General features: G+C 44.9%; 1 protein-coding gene and 1 long non-coding RNA gene across 12 annotated transcripts in view; one reads left to right on the top strand and one right to left on the bottom strand.

Moving 5' to 3' along the window:
- Positions 1-13,554, top strand: part of LOC111164671 (uncharacterized) — a 43,152-nt gene extending 29,598 nt beyond the window's left edge. For 2 of the 11 annotated variants that reach the window (XR_016391970.1, XR_016391971.1), the window contains 2 exons: positions 152-7,891; positions 8,624-9,482. This is a non-coding gene — a long non-coding RNA (uncharacterized LOC111164671). Of the gene's footprint in view, positions 1-151; positions 7,892-8,623; positions 9,483-11,756 lie in introns of those variants that run through there. The other 9 variants (XR_016391980.1, XR_016391976.1, XR_016391977.1 and 6 more) reach the window with 9 other exon arrangements.
- The window catches only part of ADAMTSL3 (ADAMTS like 3), a 376,368-nt gene that overhangs the window by 33,277 nt on the left and 328,453 nt on the right, over positions 1-14,638 (bottom strand).

Genomic DNA, 14,638 nt, shown 5'->3' on the forward strand with positions numbered 1-14,638 from the left:
CATTTATGTTCCTGAATCTAGATGTGTCCAAAGTTAGCTGCACCCTAGGACTTTTCAGTTTCCAGAGCCAGTAACTTCTCTATTTTTCTTGAGCCAGTTTGAGGTGGGTCTCTGACACTTGTAACCATGGGCGTCTGGACTAAAAACGTAGGTATGAAAACAACCCAGATGGCCAGATGGCCACAGCAGCGTGCACTTCTGGGAACAAACTGGCATCATCGTATTCCAAAAGGAAATGTCGGAGATGAGAGGTTTGCAGTGAGCAGGATGAGACCACAGCAGAATACGGCCCGGCCTCTTCCTCCTCACTCTACACGACTAACCTGGCCACGTTCATCAGCGTTTAAGAACACAGCGATGATTCCTATGCTGACAATGCCCGCATCTGCCTGTCCAGCCTGAACCCATCCCTCGAGTTCAACACCAACAGTTCCTGGACGTCTCCCATCCGCGAGTCCCAAAGGTGCCTCAAACGCAGTAAGTCCCACAGCAAATTCGCTCTCCCTCTCCTCTTACCTCCCCGTAGGCTTGTTCCGCATCATCATTTCAGCACCGCATCTATCCAACCTCCCCACCTTGGAGCCTCAGAGCCACGCCCGTATCTCGCCTCTGCATCCTCCATGTTTCATTTGCCACCAAGTTAGAAAAAACCATCACTTCTAACTTAGGATGTTCCTGGATCATCTCTTCTTCTCCATTCTCACGGTCAGTGCTGTGGCTCAGGGCCAGAGTTCCTGCCTTAGTTACTGAAGCAACCTCTTAGCTGGATTCCCCACTTCCCAACAATTCTTGTGTTTTTTTTTAAGTTTTTATTGGAGTATAGTTGATTTACAACGTTCTGTTAGTTTCAGGTGTACAGCAACGTGAAACAGTTATACATATATGTATATCCACTCTTCTTTAGATTCTTTGCCCAAATAGGTCATTATAGAGTATTGAGTACCTCCTACACCATTGGTGGGAATGTAAGTTGGGACAACCATTATGGAAAACAGTATGGAGGTTCCTTAAAAAACTAATTACAGTACTGTATGATCCAGCAATCCCACTCCTGGGCCAACAATTCTTCATGCAAAGTCAGAGGGAGCAAAGTGCTGGGCCCTGACTGCCTTCAGAAGCTCGTGGCCCTGGCATTGTCAGTTCCACATCACTTAGCTCCAGCCACACTCCTAGCCTGACTTTCCAACACTCCTGCCGGGTCTCTCCTTGCAGACCTCAGACTGTAGCCAATTCCGTCTCCTGCAGCAAGCCTGCCCTTGCATGCCAGCTGTCCTACTCATGCTCTTCACTGTGGAATGTTCCTACCTTTTCATCTTCATGGGCCTGGCCACACCTCCTGGGACCCCCCACACTGAGCTGCCTGTCTCCTCCCAGTTCCTACGCGTTGTGTTCGTGCGCACACTATCGCATTGACCACGTTATGTCATGGTCAGTATCGCATCTTTCTGGGAGCGCCTTGCTGTCAGCTGGGCGTGTAGGAGGTGCTCAGAAGAGTGTGTCGAATTGAAAGCATTCAAGGCTCTTTTTGGCGACGGCCATTCTGACCGGTGTGAGGTGATACCTCATTGTAGTTTTGATTTGCATTTCTCTAATAATTAGTGATGTTGAGCAAAATTGGGTCATTTGTAGAGATGTGGATGGACCTAGAGTCTGTCGTACAGGGTGAAGTAAGTCAGAAAGAGAAAAACAAATATCGTATATTAACGCATATATGTGGAATCTAGAAAAATGGTACCGATGAACCTATATGTAGGGCAGGAACAGAGATGCAGACAGAGAGAACGGACATGCGGACACGAGGGGGGAAGGGGAGGGGGAGATGAATTAGGAGATTAGGATTGACATATATACACTACCATGTGTAAAACAGATAGCTAGTGGGAACCTGCTATATAGCACAGGGAGCTCAGCTCGGAGCTCTGTGATGACCTACATGGGTGGGATGGGGGCGGCTGTGGGAGGGAGGTCCAAGAGGGAGGGGAGAGATGTATACATATAGCTGATTCACTTCGGCATACAGCAGAAACTAACACAACATTGTAAGGCAATTATACTCCAATAATAATAATTAAAAAAAAAGCGCTCAAGGCTCTTGTTATGGACTGGATGTTCATGCTTCATTCCTCCCACCTCCACCACCAAATTCATCTGTTGAAGCCCTAACCGCCCATAGGATGGCATTTGGAAACGGGGCTTTGGGAAGGTAATGAGCTTTAGATGAGTTCATGAGGGTGCATCTCCCATGATGGGATGAGTACCCTTATAAAAAAAAAAAAAAGGAAGATAGTGGAGATCTCTCTCTCTTTCCATCATGTGAGGAAACACTGAGAAGATGGCTGTCTGTAGCCAGGAGGAGTTCTCACCAGACACCGAGCCTTCTGGCACCTTGACCTTGGACTTCCCAGCCTCCAACACTGGGAGAAATAAATGTCTGTTGTTTTAGCCACCCAGTCTATGGTATTTTGGTATAACAGCCTAAGCTAAGGCAGCTGTAGAGGAGGACTTGACTTTGGGGTTGTTGCCTGTCACAGGGCTCACCCGTCCTCAAGGCCTTAGGAAACAGGTTCTGCTGCATTCACACCCCTGGCTGGCTGAGACCCTAAGGGAAGGACGTCACCTTAGAGCATCTAGGGGTCGCAGTCTCAATTCCTGCAGTGCCATCCTGCTCTGGCCGCACCAGCTCGGAGTGACCAGGCTCCTCTGGCTACGCAGGGCTCCTGACAACCTCCAGAGCCTCTCTGCGGTTCAGCCGACCCGAAGTCTGAGCTGCAGATGGTTCCACGAGGGGAATGAGCTCCCGTTTCAGGGTGCTCCCTGAAGGCACCCCATCTCAGTCGTTCTGAAATGCAGAGCAGGGGCTGGTGAGGATGGTGGTGTGAACGCTGTGCTCAGGAATTCTGCGGTTCATCTCAGCAGAACTTACCGTTCAGCAGAAATGTTTTAAAAAAGTGAAACCTCCCAGCATGATCTTTTTGGAGTCCATTTTGGTCACTAGTTATTCTGATTCTCTATGACTTCCTAGTTGCTTTCAGTCTCCCGTGCCTGTGCTTACATCACTTGGTGCAGGAGACGACACATCTGCCACTCAGACTGTCCCCCCACCAACAATCGCCTACACCTTTACGCAGACAAGAATCCATCACATCCACTGAATGCTCTGGAAGTGCCTACTATGTGCCCGCACTCCTCTAGGTGCTGGGGTCCTAGCTTTGCTGGAATGCGGAACATCAGCTTCTCCCACCGCTAGGCTTTCAGCAGAGTACAAGGAGGGTAAGACTCCTCTTGGAAGTCGGCCTCTTTTTTCAGCAATCTAAGGAGACACACTCTATGGGCCTCTCACTTCGTATGAGGCCTCAGGCAACCATCAGCCAGCGAGTTTCCTCAGGGCTGAGACATGCAGATTGACCTCAGGAACCCCAGAGCAGTGCATTACACACAGCAGGCGTGTTGAAATAAACTGAATGGAACAAACTACAGGTCGGAGAAATTGTTCTGATCTACAGTATATAACTCTGGTTTTCTTTTTTTCTTTCTTTTTTTTTAAGCTTTAGAGCTCTTTCATTTTTTAAAAAATATTTATTTTTAAAATTTATTTATTTTTACTTTTTGGCCGCACGGGGTCTTAGCTGCAGTGCGCAGGCTCTTCGTGGCGGCACACAGGCTTCTCTCTAGCTGAGGCGTACGGGCTCAGTAGTTGTGCCGCACGGGCTTAGCTGCCCCGCGGCATGTGAGATCTTAGTTCCCCGACCAGGGATCGAACCCATGTCCCCTGCATTGGAAGGCGGGTTCTTAACCACTGGACCGCCAGGGAAGTCCCTCTGGTTGTCTTCTAAAGAGGGTGATGCTTCTCCTTCAGAATATCTTGCAAGGTTTAGATGCGTGCATTTGTAGGCAGGGGTTGCGTAAGAGGGAGAGAAGAATCTAGAGTTCCTATGGCGATCCCAGGAGGTTAGGGGTGAGGACAAGAAGGCTGAGGGTGAAGGAGAACAGGGAGAAGAAGGGCTGAGTCATGACATGCCATTGCCATGACCCCTGCATCTTCGGCCCTGCTTGAAAACCTTGCCAAATGCTTGGTATTAATGGATGTCCTCCTATGAGCAGAAACCAGTCAAGGAAGTGAGTTTTTCATCCTTGGTTGATGGAGGGCAAAAGAGAGACCATACCAGGTCGGTGCAAGAGAGAGTGAGAAGCAGAGGGTCCAGGGCAGTGTAAGCCCCCCAAGAACTCTCCAAAGTCACTTCCAGAAGGCTTTGGAATCTCCAAACCCTTCTGGAACTGACAGGGGCCAGAGACAATTTAAACCTAAACCTCCACATGGCAAGGGTATGATACTGAGCTTACACAGATAGTAATGTTCTACACAGATAAGGAATTTCAGAAAACAAAACTAAACTTGGCAACTTTTTAGATGTAAAGGGGGAGACAAAGGTCTCCAGTGCTGAGGAAAGGAGCTGACCCTGCAACTCAACACCTAGAGCATCATTGCACCTGTGAACGTTTTCAAAGAACCGCAGAGGCCAGAGGAAACTCAGATGGAATTCTTTATGGTCTTTCAAACCTACAAATGTTTGCTCTGTTGAAACAGCCATAAAATGTCAGAAATAGTTTAAACTTATTTATCTAACCTCAAAGACAGGCTATTTCCCCCAAGACTTACAGCTCTGAAATATTCAACGTTCTGTTTCCACAATGCTGAAATCGTTTTTGAAAGGCAAATGTTATGGAAAAAAAGTTCAGATCTGGAGGGGCTGTGAAAAACACGTGTTGCAAAAAGTCTGCACCTCTGGGGTGTCTTTAAAATCGTCACTGTTTAAAGACAAATTTCCTTCACCCTTGAAGGGCTCATGAAATATTCTATACTATAAAATCCTTGGCCTCTTCAGACTGCTCTAAAATGCTAGATTTTTCTATCAATGTATCACCTATATTACACTTGTATGTTTTGTTCATTGGTTTGTTTCCTCCAGCTACTCAACACTCATACTGTCTTTTTTTCACAGATGAAAACTGAACATTTAAGCTACCACTAGTCACCTCCAGGGCATGGGAAGAAATGATGTTGCCAGTTTATAAGATTAGAGGCAAACTGAACACAGTGTAGGCAAAGCACAAAGGGAATCGTTACTAATTGATGAAACAAATGAACAAGAGTTCACAGTTTCAGTGTCGAAGAGAATATCTCAAAGCTACTAGCACAAAAGGTACATACCCTTCTTGACTGGTGGGTCAATCTTCACAATGCAGTACATTTTGCAAGGCATTTCCCTCTTTTGAGTTAACTGGTATCATACCCTTTTGTTCTTTTGGCAATAGATATGTAACTAAGTTTTTTGGATATAAAGGATTATCCTTCAATGAGGCCGTATCCAGAACTTCCTCCAGATATAAGGCTCTGGCTTTTACCATTCACAGAATTCTCTTGAATAGCTACGGGAGTACTTCCTCTTTAGTAGAATTATGTTAACAGATGGGCATAATCAGGTCCCCAAGTAATTTGATCTGAGGACCTTAGAAACAATCTGGGTCATAGCATCGAGCCCCAACTCCATAATCCAGAGTCTTTCCTCAAAGGTCTTTAAAACGTGTTTATTTTGCCGTAGACGAAGGGTGCCAGCAAGTCCTCTTCCTGGTGTGGTCAGCCCTGACCTCTCAGCAACCCTGGACTCCTGCTTGGCTTGGGACTGAGCAGCTCTCTTTAACTCCAACAGTCGTATCTCACAAGCACTACACAGTTCACTGCTGGATAGTGTCCTCTGGGGTCTCGTTTACAGGCTAGAAAGGACCCCTGAGAGTTATTCTATGTATTACCTGAAAACCGAAAACCTCCAGTGGTTCCCTGAAGAACAAGACTCAAAGTCAAAGCTGGTGCAAATCAAGCGCAGGGATGCATGCTGGAGTTTACAAGTGGTGACAACCACTGACCCCAGCACAGGGAATTCCTCAACAGCAGCTCAAATGGGGATAATCTTGGGACATTCGGAGGCCCTTCCTGATCAACATCAATTTTGGTAATCTATCAATGTAACGTTGGGACGTGGATCGACAAAGAGCTCTGATACGTTCCTTAAAAGCTACATTCAATGTATGGCTTGTTTGGAAGTCATACACCATGACCTACAAGTTGATCTTGCTGCGGCCACCAGCAAGCCCTGGGAACTACGTGTGGGCTGCTGTCAGTGGAGCTCCCGGGGTGATCTCTCAAGGCTTGGTTGACTCCCCAAGGCTCCCTTTCCTCCTCCCTCAAGGCACTGACGCTTCTCTTGTGTCTCTGAGCTGCCCCACTTACCCTGTTGAGCAGTTCCTCTCTCCTTAGGAGTGATGGGGAGTAAGATTCGGTTTTCCTAGCTCCATAGCTTTGACACTTCTTGGAGGAGAAAAGCACAAAAGCCCTTCAATGTCCGGGTACCACTGCTCACAACAGCTCATCCTCCGGCCCCGGGAACCTCACCGTTCTCACCTCACTGTGGGTAATCGCTAAGATTTTCTACGTGCCTTCTCTCCACTAGGGACTTAGTTGCTATTCTCTTTTATCACTTGGAAAGTTTCTACTAATTCTTAAAGAGCCATCTTAAGGCCACTCTTCCATGACCCCCTCTGACACTGAAGCTGATTGCTCCTTTGTGAACCTTTGAACATGCTGACATGCCTATTCCACCTTCAGAATGAGCCCAGAGCATGGCCCCGGCCCTGCCATTTAACCCCAGTTTCTGGTTCACTCCTTGTTACCCACTGTTTCCTGAGGAAGAGTCTCTCATTTTGAGATAACATTTGAGATAAGTTCCAGGAGACACTTTGGCCCCAGTTACTGGCTAAAGCACTGGCTCTTAACCTTAACCTTGGCTACACATTAGAATCTTCTTGGGAGCTTTAAAAAACCTTGATTCTCAGGCCATACCATGGACAAATTAAATCAGACTCTCTCAGGGCAGGGTGGGGTGGGGTCGGAGGTGATGTCCAGGCCTGAACTGACACTACCCATGGTAATAAAATGGCTTGAGCAGATTGTCTGTCAGTCATGAAAATGAACACATGGGTATTCAATTATCAAATACATAACTGGCGGGAATAAATGAATGAAAAATAAGAAGAAACAGAGGGGCTCCTAAATTGGGATGTTACTAAAGATGCTGAAATTCTATTCCGGTCCTCTGTTATTGCACCCTAATGTGGGGTGTTCTCCTGACAGTGACTCTTTTTCTAACATCAATAGTTCCTGAATGCCTTTTTCAGGCTGTACCGAGAAGCTTTTTAAAATTTCTGGAGGTTGAATTCCAACTAAATTTCCTCTCCTCAAGTCCCCACCTTCTGTGGGTCCTGTGCACCCTGCTCTCTCTCTAGGAAGGCGCAATTAGGGCAGAGGAGTGAACGTGGACAAACAAGTCATCCGAGGGCTTCTGATGGTTCTGTGTGTTTAACACGAGAAGGATTCCTCCAGAGTCCACAGCTATCCTGAGCTCTCCATCCATGTCCAGGGGATCTTAGAGCATAAAAGAGCTAAAGTTGAGACCCCTGGGGGGCAGAGAGCAAGTAGGGCCTTTCTAACAAGATAAGCAGATACGATTGGTTTGAGGCATTGCCTCTTACGGCCTTTAAAGGAAAGCTCGCCAACTGCTCCCTAGCAGATCTCAGACAGGTCTGGGGAGCTCAGCACCGACCACTCTGGCTTCCGCTCCGACAGCATCTGAGGAGCCAAGAGGACACAGGGCCCACCCCAGGCACCACTCGGAGACCCGGGGGAGTGAAGCAACTTGTCACATTAGAAACCTACGCTTCAGAAGATCACCAAGAGAAGACCTGAAGTTGGAAAGCAAAGAGGAGGAGCCCAGGAGGAACCCTGCCTACGGGGTCAGCATCCAGCAGGCTCCCCCAGGACCGAGTCATTACAATTTAGGTGGGCTTAATGCGTCTTCATATCAGAACTGCGGTAATGAAAAAACCATGGGGGTAAAAGCTATCACGGCAGAGAGCTTATATATTAGTTTGGGAGTCATAAGCCCTATTCTAGTCTTCCAACCAGTGGCTTTCAAACAGTAGCGAGCCGATTCTTAACCTTCTTTTTTTATGTATATATAAGGAAGTCCAATTCACAAAACTGCAGAAACGTGGAGGTCTCTTAGTTGTACTCTATGCTGTGGGAGAGGGTAGGTAGGGTTGAAAGGTAAGTTTGGGGTCCCTGACAAGGCTCCACGGAACCTACAGTTTGAAACTTGGTTTCTCCACTGGTCTGTTGATGGCGCATAGAAGAAAGGTGCATGGTTATTTGGAGGACAGAGAATAAATGGACACAACGTGAAATTACATGATAAAAGGCCTTGTGGGTCAGCTGTTTTTACAATGTGAAGGGGTGAAGGTTAACACAGGGCTGGGTGTCTGTGAAGTTTTCAGGGCAGAGAAACATATTGGTGGGACTGACGACACGAGTGGGGAATAGATATTTGGGGAGGAAAGAAGTGTCGCTGATGACAGGACTGGCCCACGAGAGCTGTGGTCTGAATGCTTCAAGAGAAGGCGGGACTCAGTCTCTGCAGAAACAGAAGCCCAAGCACATGGGTTTTTTTGCAGTAAGTATGAAATTTGATAGGTGCTTGAATAACCCTTTCTGTTTTTCATTCTGCACATCTAGCTACCTTATGCCAGCATTTCCTTCTACTTCTTGACTGTGTAGAGATTTACGTTTCCTCCAAATGGGAAATTGAGATGGATCAAAGGAGAAGAAAATCATATTCCAAGGAGCATTCAGAATCTTCAGCGGATCTTCAAAGAACAGACAATTGCTTTACATAATCCAAGTATGAGTACAAAGAGGTCTGGGGCAAGTATATCAAGGGTTTGAGGCAGTAGGGAGTCATTACCGCATGGTGCATGACTCGCCATGTTCCTTTCCTGCTACTGCAGTGATGGGCGAGGTATGCATCAAGGTGGGGCCTCAATCCTCCTGGGGACAGATGGGGGACACTCAGGTAGACCTCTGGCCTAACACGCTGGCATCCTGCAGGCTGGCGAGAGGCCAGCCTCTCCGTGGACTCTGCCTGGATCCTAGACCTCCCACCATGGGACAGTTCTCCAGTGGGCACTGGCTGCTGCTCATACCTGAGCCTCCGACACCTTGTCCCTAAGCTGCAGCACTTCCTAAGTCCTGCCTCAGACCTCTGCTTTGACACTCTCCTCTCTGATTAGGCCACCTGGGTGCCCATTCTGCTGTCTCAAGCCCAGAGCCTCCTTCTCCCTCCATTTCCTTTGGAGTCACACAGACTTGGGATTAAATCTTAGCTGCCACACTCGTTACATATATACACACGGGTAAGTAACTGCACGTGGGGACTTCGCTGGCGGTCAGTGGCTAAGGCTTCGCCTTCCAATGCAGGGGGGCGGGTTTGATCCCTGGTCGGGGAGCTAAGATCTCACATGCCTCGTGGCCCAAAAACCAAAACATAAAACAGAAGCAATATTGTAACAAATTCAATAAAGACTTTAAAAATGGTCCACATCAAAAAACAAAAAAATCTTTAAAAAAACAGTAATTGCACATCCCTGAGCATGTTTACCCTTTAGCAACACAAAGATAATGATAATATCCACCTCATAGCCTATTCAAGCAGACACATATTAGGTACTCAAGTTATTGTTATCTGGGGTGATGAGTGTTGATGGTTTTTTAATATGTTTCTTACTGAGATGCTGCCTGTCAGCATATAATCCTTAGCTCTTTGCAATGTAGTTTCTCTCCATGTTTGACTTACCTCTGTGCCAACGTCCCAGCCCTAGCCTGGGGACGACTGTGTCCCAGATCCTCAATTAATGACACATCCATTGCTAACTGCTTGATATGCCTGCTCTCTCTTGGATAAGCTCTCCAGAGGCACGGAATCCTAACGTAATATCTTGAGTGCCTGGCTCCACAATCCAATCAATGACCAGCGATGCGATTTCACTGAGCTTAATTTATGGCTTTCTGCAGTTTCTTTTCCCCCCAACTTTGCATCCATACTGTAGACAGAATGTTCTGTTTAAACACAGATTGGGTCATACCATTACTCTACTTAAAACATTTCTTGGGACTTCCTTGGCGATCCAGTGGTTAAGACTCTGCGCTTCCAATGCAGGGGGTGCGGATTTGATCCCTGGTCAGGGAACTAAGATCCCACGTGCTGCGCAGCGGAGCCAAAAAATAAAAACAAAAAATTTTTGCATCCCCGCCTCCAATAAAAGGAAGTCCAAGGGTTTTAGCGTGGCATTAAAAGCCCTTCACAATCTGGTCCCAATGTGTACTTCCAAACCCACCTCTTCCCACCTCCCTCACACCCTCTGCTTTAAGTCACGTGGATCTGCTTATGGTTTTGCAAATAAGCCAGGAGCTCTCATGTTTCTGTGCTTTCGCACATATGTTGTTTCAACAAAAATGGCCTTCCTTTTTGTTCCAAGTGGCCTGGTTATAGTGTCATCTCTTCTGTCAACCTTCTCTGATCCTTTGGGAGCCTTAACTATTCTCTCCTCCATGTGGCTTCATAAAAACTTATATTTTGCATTTGCTATATCATAGTTTCCTTGTCTATATATCTGGAAAAACAAGATTTTATTCATCTCTGTACACTAAGGAACCAGATTGGGCTTAGTAGATGCTTAGTGAATGCTTGCTAAATGGATGGAAAGATGGATGGAATTTCCAGCCATCTGTGATTGATTGTTTGATTGAATATAGGGTTCAGAGAGGAGAATGGTGAGAAAATGTCTTTATCATAGGCAGACGTAGGAAAAACAAGGGAGGGGGGATAGGCTTTTTGAGTGGGAGAAGAGCATTTAAACATACTATAAAAAATTAGCTATTTCAAGGATTGTATATGGTGTAAATAAGAGATAAACATAGTACAGAATAGGGGATACATTTCAAAAACCAGAGATGAAGCAAAATAAATTAGCTTTAATTTAGAATATGGTCAAAAGCACTAAAATGTTCGGTTCATAAAACAAGAGGAAGCAGATTATCCTGAGGTTTTCTCTTTAAGTATTCTGAAACTTATATGGAAAATGTTGTGGGTAAATGTATTTTTCTGGAGAGAGAGTCTTTTGCGGGGCATGGGGGGTGGTCAAAGGGATTTGTGACTTAAAGATGTTAAATCACTGCGACTGAGTTCCACACTGCATAATGTCAACCAGTAGTTGTCAGGGGAAAATAATTGTCAGACACATGAGGCTGTGTTCAGGAATTTAAGCATATAATCTTGCTGCACCACAAAAATTTTCTCAAAGTCCTCCCCTGTAAGGGAAATCATTAAAGCCAGTAAAGAAAGCTAATAATTCACTTAGACATCAACAAAACTCTCGGTATATGTCACAGCATCTTAAGCCTAAAAAATTCTCCGGATTAAGAAGATACTTTTAAATTTATGTAATATGTTTCTTCTGAAACTGACCAGCATCTCTTAGGTATGAATGGCTTACCTTCTCCCTATTCATCTCATGGAGCACCAAGCACCCTGCTGCTACCTGTTTAGACCCTTGCTTCCCACCATCTGCTTGTACACACACTGTGTGCACTCAGCTTTGTACCTTCTACCTACTTATTCCCCCAACCTCTCCTATCAATGGGGAACTCAGAAATGACAGAGGTATAGGGCTTAAATCTATATCACTAGTAAGTTTAGACTTTCTAGAAAGCAATTTGCCTTATTTGCTTTAGTTCTTGTTTAAGCAATAGAGCATTACACCTACAGCTAAAGTTCTGTCCCTAAACTGTGCTTTCTTCTTTTCTCTCCCAGGAGTACCAACAATCCTGACATTGGTATATGTCCTTCCCATGAATGTTTGCATATTTTTGCCATATAGTCATACACCCATAAATAAAATATATGACTGTGCCGTAAGTTTTAACTTTACATGCTAATATATTATGATTATGATTTTAATGAGATATAATTTAAATACTATAAAATTCACCCTCTCAAAGTATACAATTCGGTGTTGTTGTTTTTTTTAGTGTATTCATAAAGTTGTGCAACCATCAGTACTATCTAATTCCAGAACATTTTCATCACCGCAAAAAGACCCGTGCCTATTAGTCATTACTCTCCATTCTCTTGCATTTTCCTCTCCTCTTCGCCACTGGCAGCCTTTAATCGGTCTCTATGGATGTGCCTACTCTAGACATTTCATGGATATGTAATCATACACTGTGTGATCTTTTGTGTCTGGCTTCTTTCACTTACCATCATTTTTAAAGATTCATCCATGTTTTAGCATGTATCAATATTTCATTCCTTTTTACGACCAAATAAAACCCCATTGTATGGATATACTATATTTTCTTTATCCATCCATTAGCTGATGGATATTTAAGTTGTTTCCACTTTTTGGCTGTTAGAAATAAAGTTGCTATGAGCATTCGGGTACAAGTTTTTGTGTGAACATATGTTTTCATTTGTCTTGGGTATATAACTAGGAGTGGAATTGTCGGGTCAAATGTTTAACTTTGAGGGAAATTGCCGAACTGTTTTCCAAAGCATCTTCCTAGCTTAACCTCATTCCAACCTGTGGGCCAAGAGAGTTTCTTGGAGACTAAAGAGGAGCCCAACACACAAGAACATTTTAGAGCAGAGACCCAGATCAGCTGCACCTCTAATGAGCTTAAGGAATAAGAAAAACAAGCAACCCAATACACACCTAACACGAAATTATAGGATAAATAATGCTCTTGCTAAGCATTAACACACGAAAAAATAAAATATGCAGCTCTTGATATTTACTGGTCATTCTCCTCAGACGAGCTTTCCTTTCTTACCAGAAGGTGGCAGAGAGGGTGCAGTTTAAACTCCCCACCCCTCTCGTTTTTAGAAGAAACTTTTTTTTTTTTTTTAAGAATAAGACAAATAACTTAGAACTTTTAACCCTTAGAAATGCAGATTCTCAGGTTCTATTACTTAATATCATGATTAGAAATATATAAGAGTGACTAGGGACAACCACTATTGATATCTATACCACATGCTTTAAATAAAACGTATTTGGCTATAACAAAGAACTATGAATCTGTCTAAAAGGTATGAATAGATAAGCTCACTCTGCTCTGCTTAGTAGAAAACATTTTAAGGGTAACTGAAACATAAGAGAAAAATTGATACATGCCACTGACTGACAGTAATAATGTAATCTCAGTTTGCAATATGAAAATGTAATTTTGGAAAGCAGTATTCAAGTTTGTAAATGTTATAATGCCCTCCTCTATCAAATGGGGCTGAGTTAGATGATAGCCCAGGTCCCTTCTTCCACTAATATAGTGTATTTCCTATTTTAGAGATGAGAGTAGCACGGACACGGGACTCACCTATGGTCATATACTAGCCAGTGACGGATCTGTCTGTAAAACCCAAGTCTTCCGACCCTTCATCAACTTCATCGTTACTTCATCTTCACTTAAAAAGATGAATCTCCATAAAAAGCAAAGTTAGCTATGACTTCTGCCCATAAGAAAACACAGTAAGTTCACTGCAGGCTTATTTAAAATGGCACATAACTCAAAATGAGGTGTTTATTTTGAAAAGGAAAGACCTCCTGATGAGTTCCTGAGGTGTAGGCCATAGGGGATGACTGCCAAGTAAAGCAAGACCAAATGGGCCCATTCCTAGTAAGAGCTGAAGCGGCGGGGGTGGGGGGTGGGAGGAGAGGCAGAGGAAGACTGCCAACACCGAGCTGCATCACGGGCCTGAGGGGGCACAGCACAGGGTCCAAGGGACTGCAAGAGTCAAGGAGTGGTCAGAGACGGCACACACGCTGACTGGGCCTGGCCAGAGAATAAACCAAGACAAGCTTAATGATCTTAGCTGGAGGCTTCACTCACGAAAACAGTTTCCACTGAATCCAGTCCCTGACTTACGACAGCAAATAATACACCACAGTCCTTTCAATGGCTCGTCGCCCCAAAAGCCTAATTGTAAACTATTGTGGGGAAGTAAGAAATTTAGAAATAATGTTAAAAGCTGAGGTTTCTCTTAATAGAAGTCAGATCTATTTTGAGAATCCTCTGCAGGTGTAGAGCTGTAGAAACTCTAGACATTTGTGGCTTGGCAACTACAGAGTTCCGTTCTGCTTCTCTCCTTGCTGCAGCCAGAGAACGCCGCCTGTTCTGTGATGGTAGGTGTGTTTTGCCAGAAAACTCACATATTTGTGGGTGGAGTCAGTTGGGAGGCTGGAGGGATTTTTCAAAAGTCTGCGTAGGCCAAACACTGCAGGGACTTCCAAGGGGTGAAAAATAATACCTTGGGGGTTAGCAACTTTCCACTGCTTGTAAAGCCAAAGGTGCAGCTCTGGAAACATGGCAAGTAACTAACTGACAATGACGGGGAGGGAGAGCCTTAGAGCTGGATGGCTGTGTCCTGGAATCCTGTCATTACGTGCACCTTTACTCTGGTACCGAGACCAGCCGTAAGGGCTCCTCCGGTTACCCTGGGCTCTCTGGCCTCAGCAAGATTCATCTTAAGGGGTTGCAACTACAGGTACCCCGTTAGAACTAGGAAACCAGGCAAATACAGTTCCCCAGAGAATTAAATCAATGCACAGTAAATGACAGGCACATGCAAGGTCACCCTAACATAGTAGATCTTAATTTTGAGGAGTTTATAAGTCTCTCTGAGAAACTGATCAAAGC

Source organism: Delphinapterus leucas, chromosome 2, assembly GCF_059928025.1.
Source record: "Delphinapterus leucas isolate spDelLeu-1000000601 "Yukka" chromosome 2, BTC_Dleu_Yukka2, whole genome shotgun sequence".
Lineage (NCBI taxonomy): Eukaryota > Metazoa > Chordata > Mammalia > Artiodactyla > Monodontidae > Delphinapterus > Delphinapterus leucas.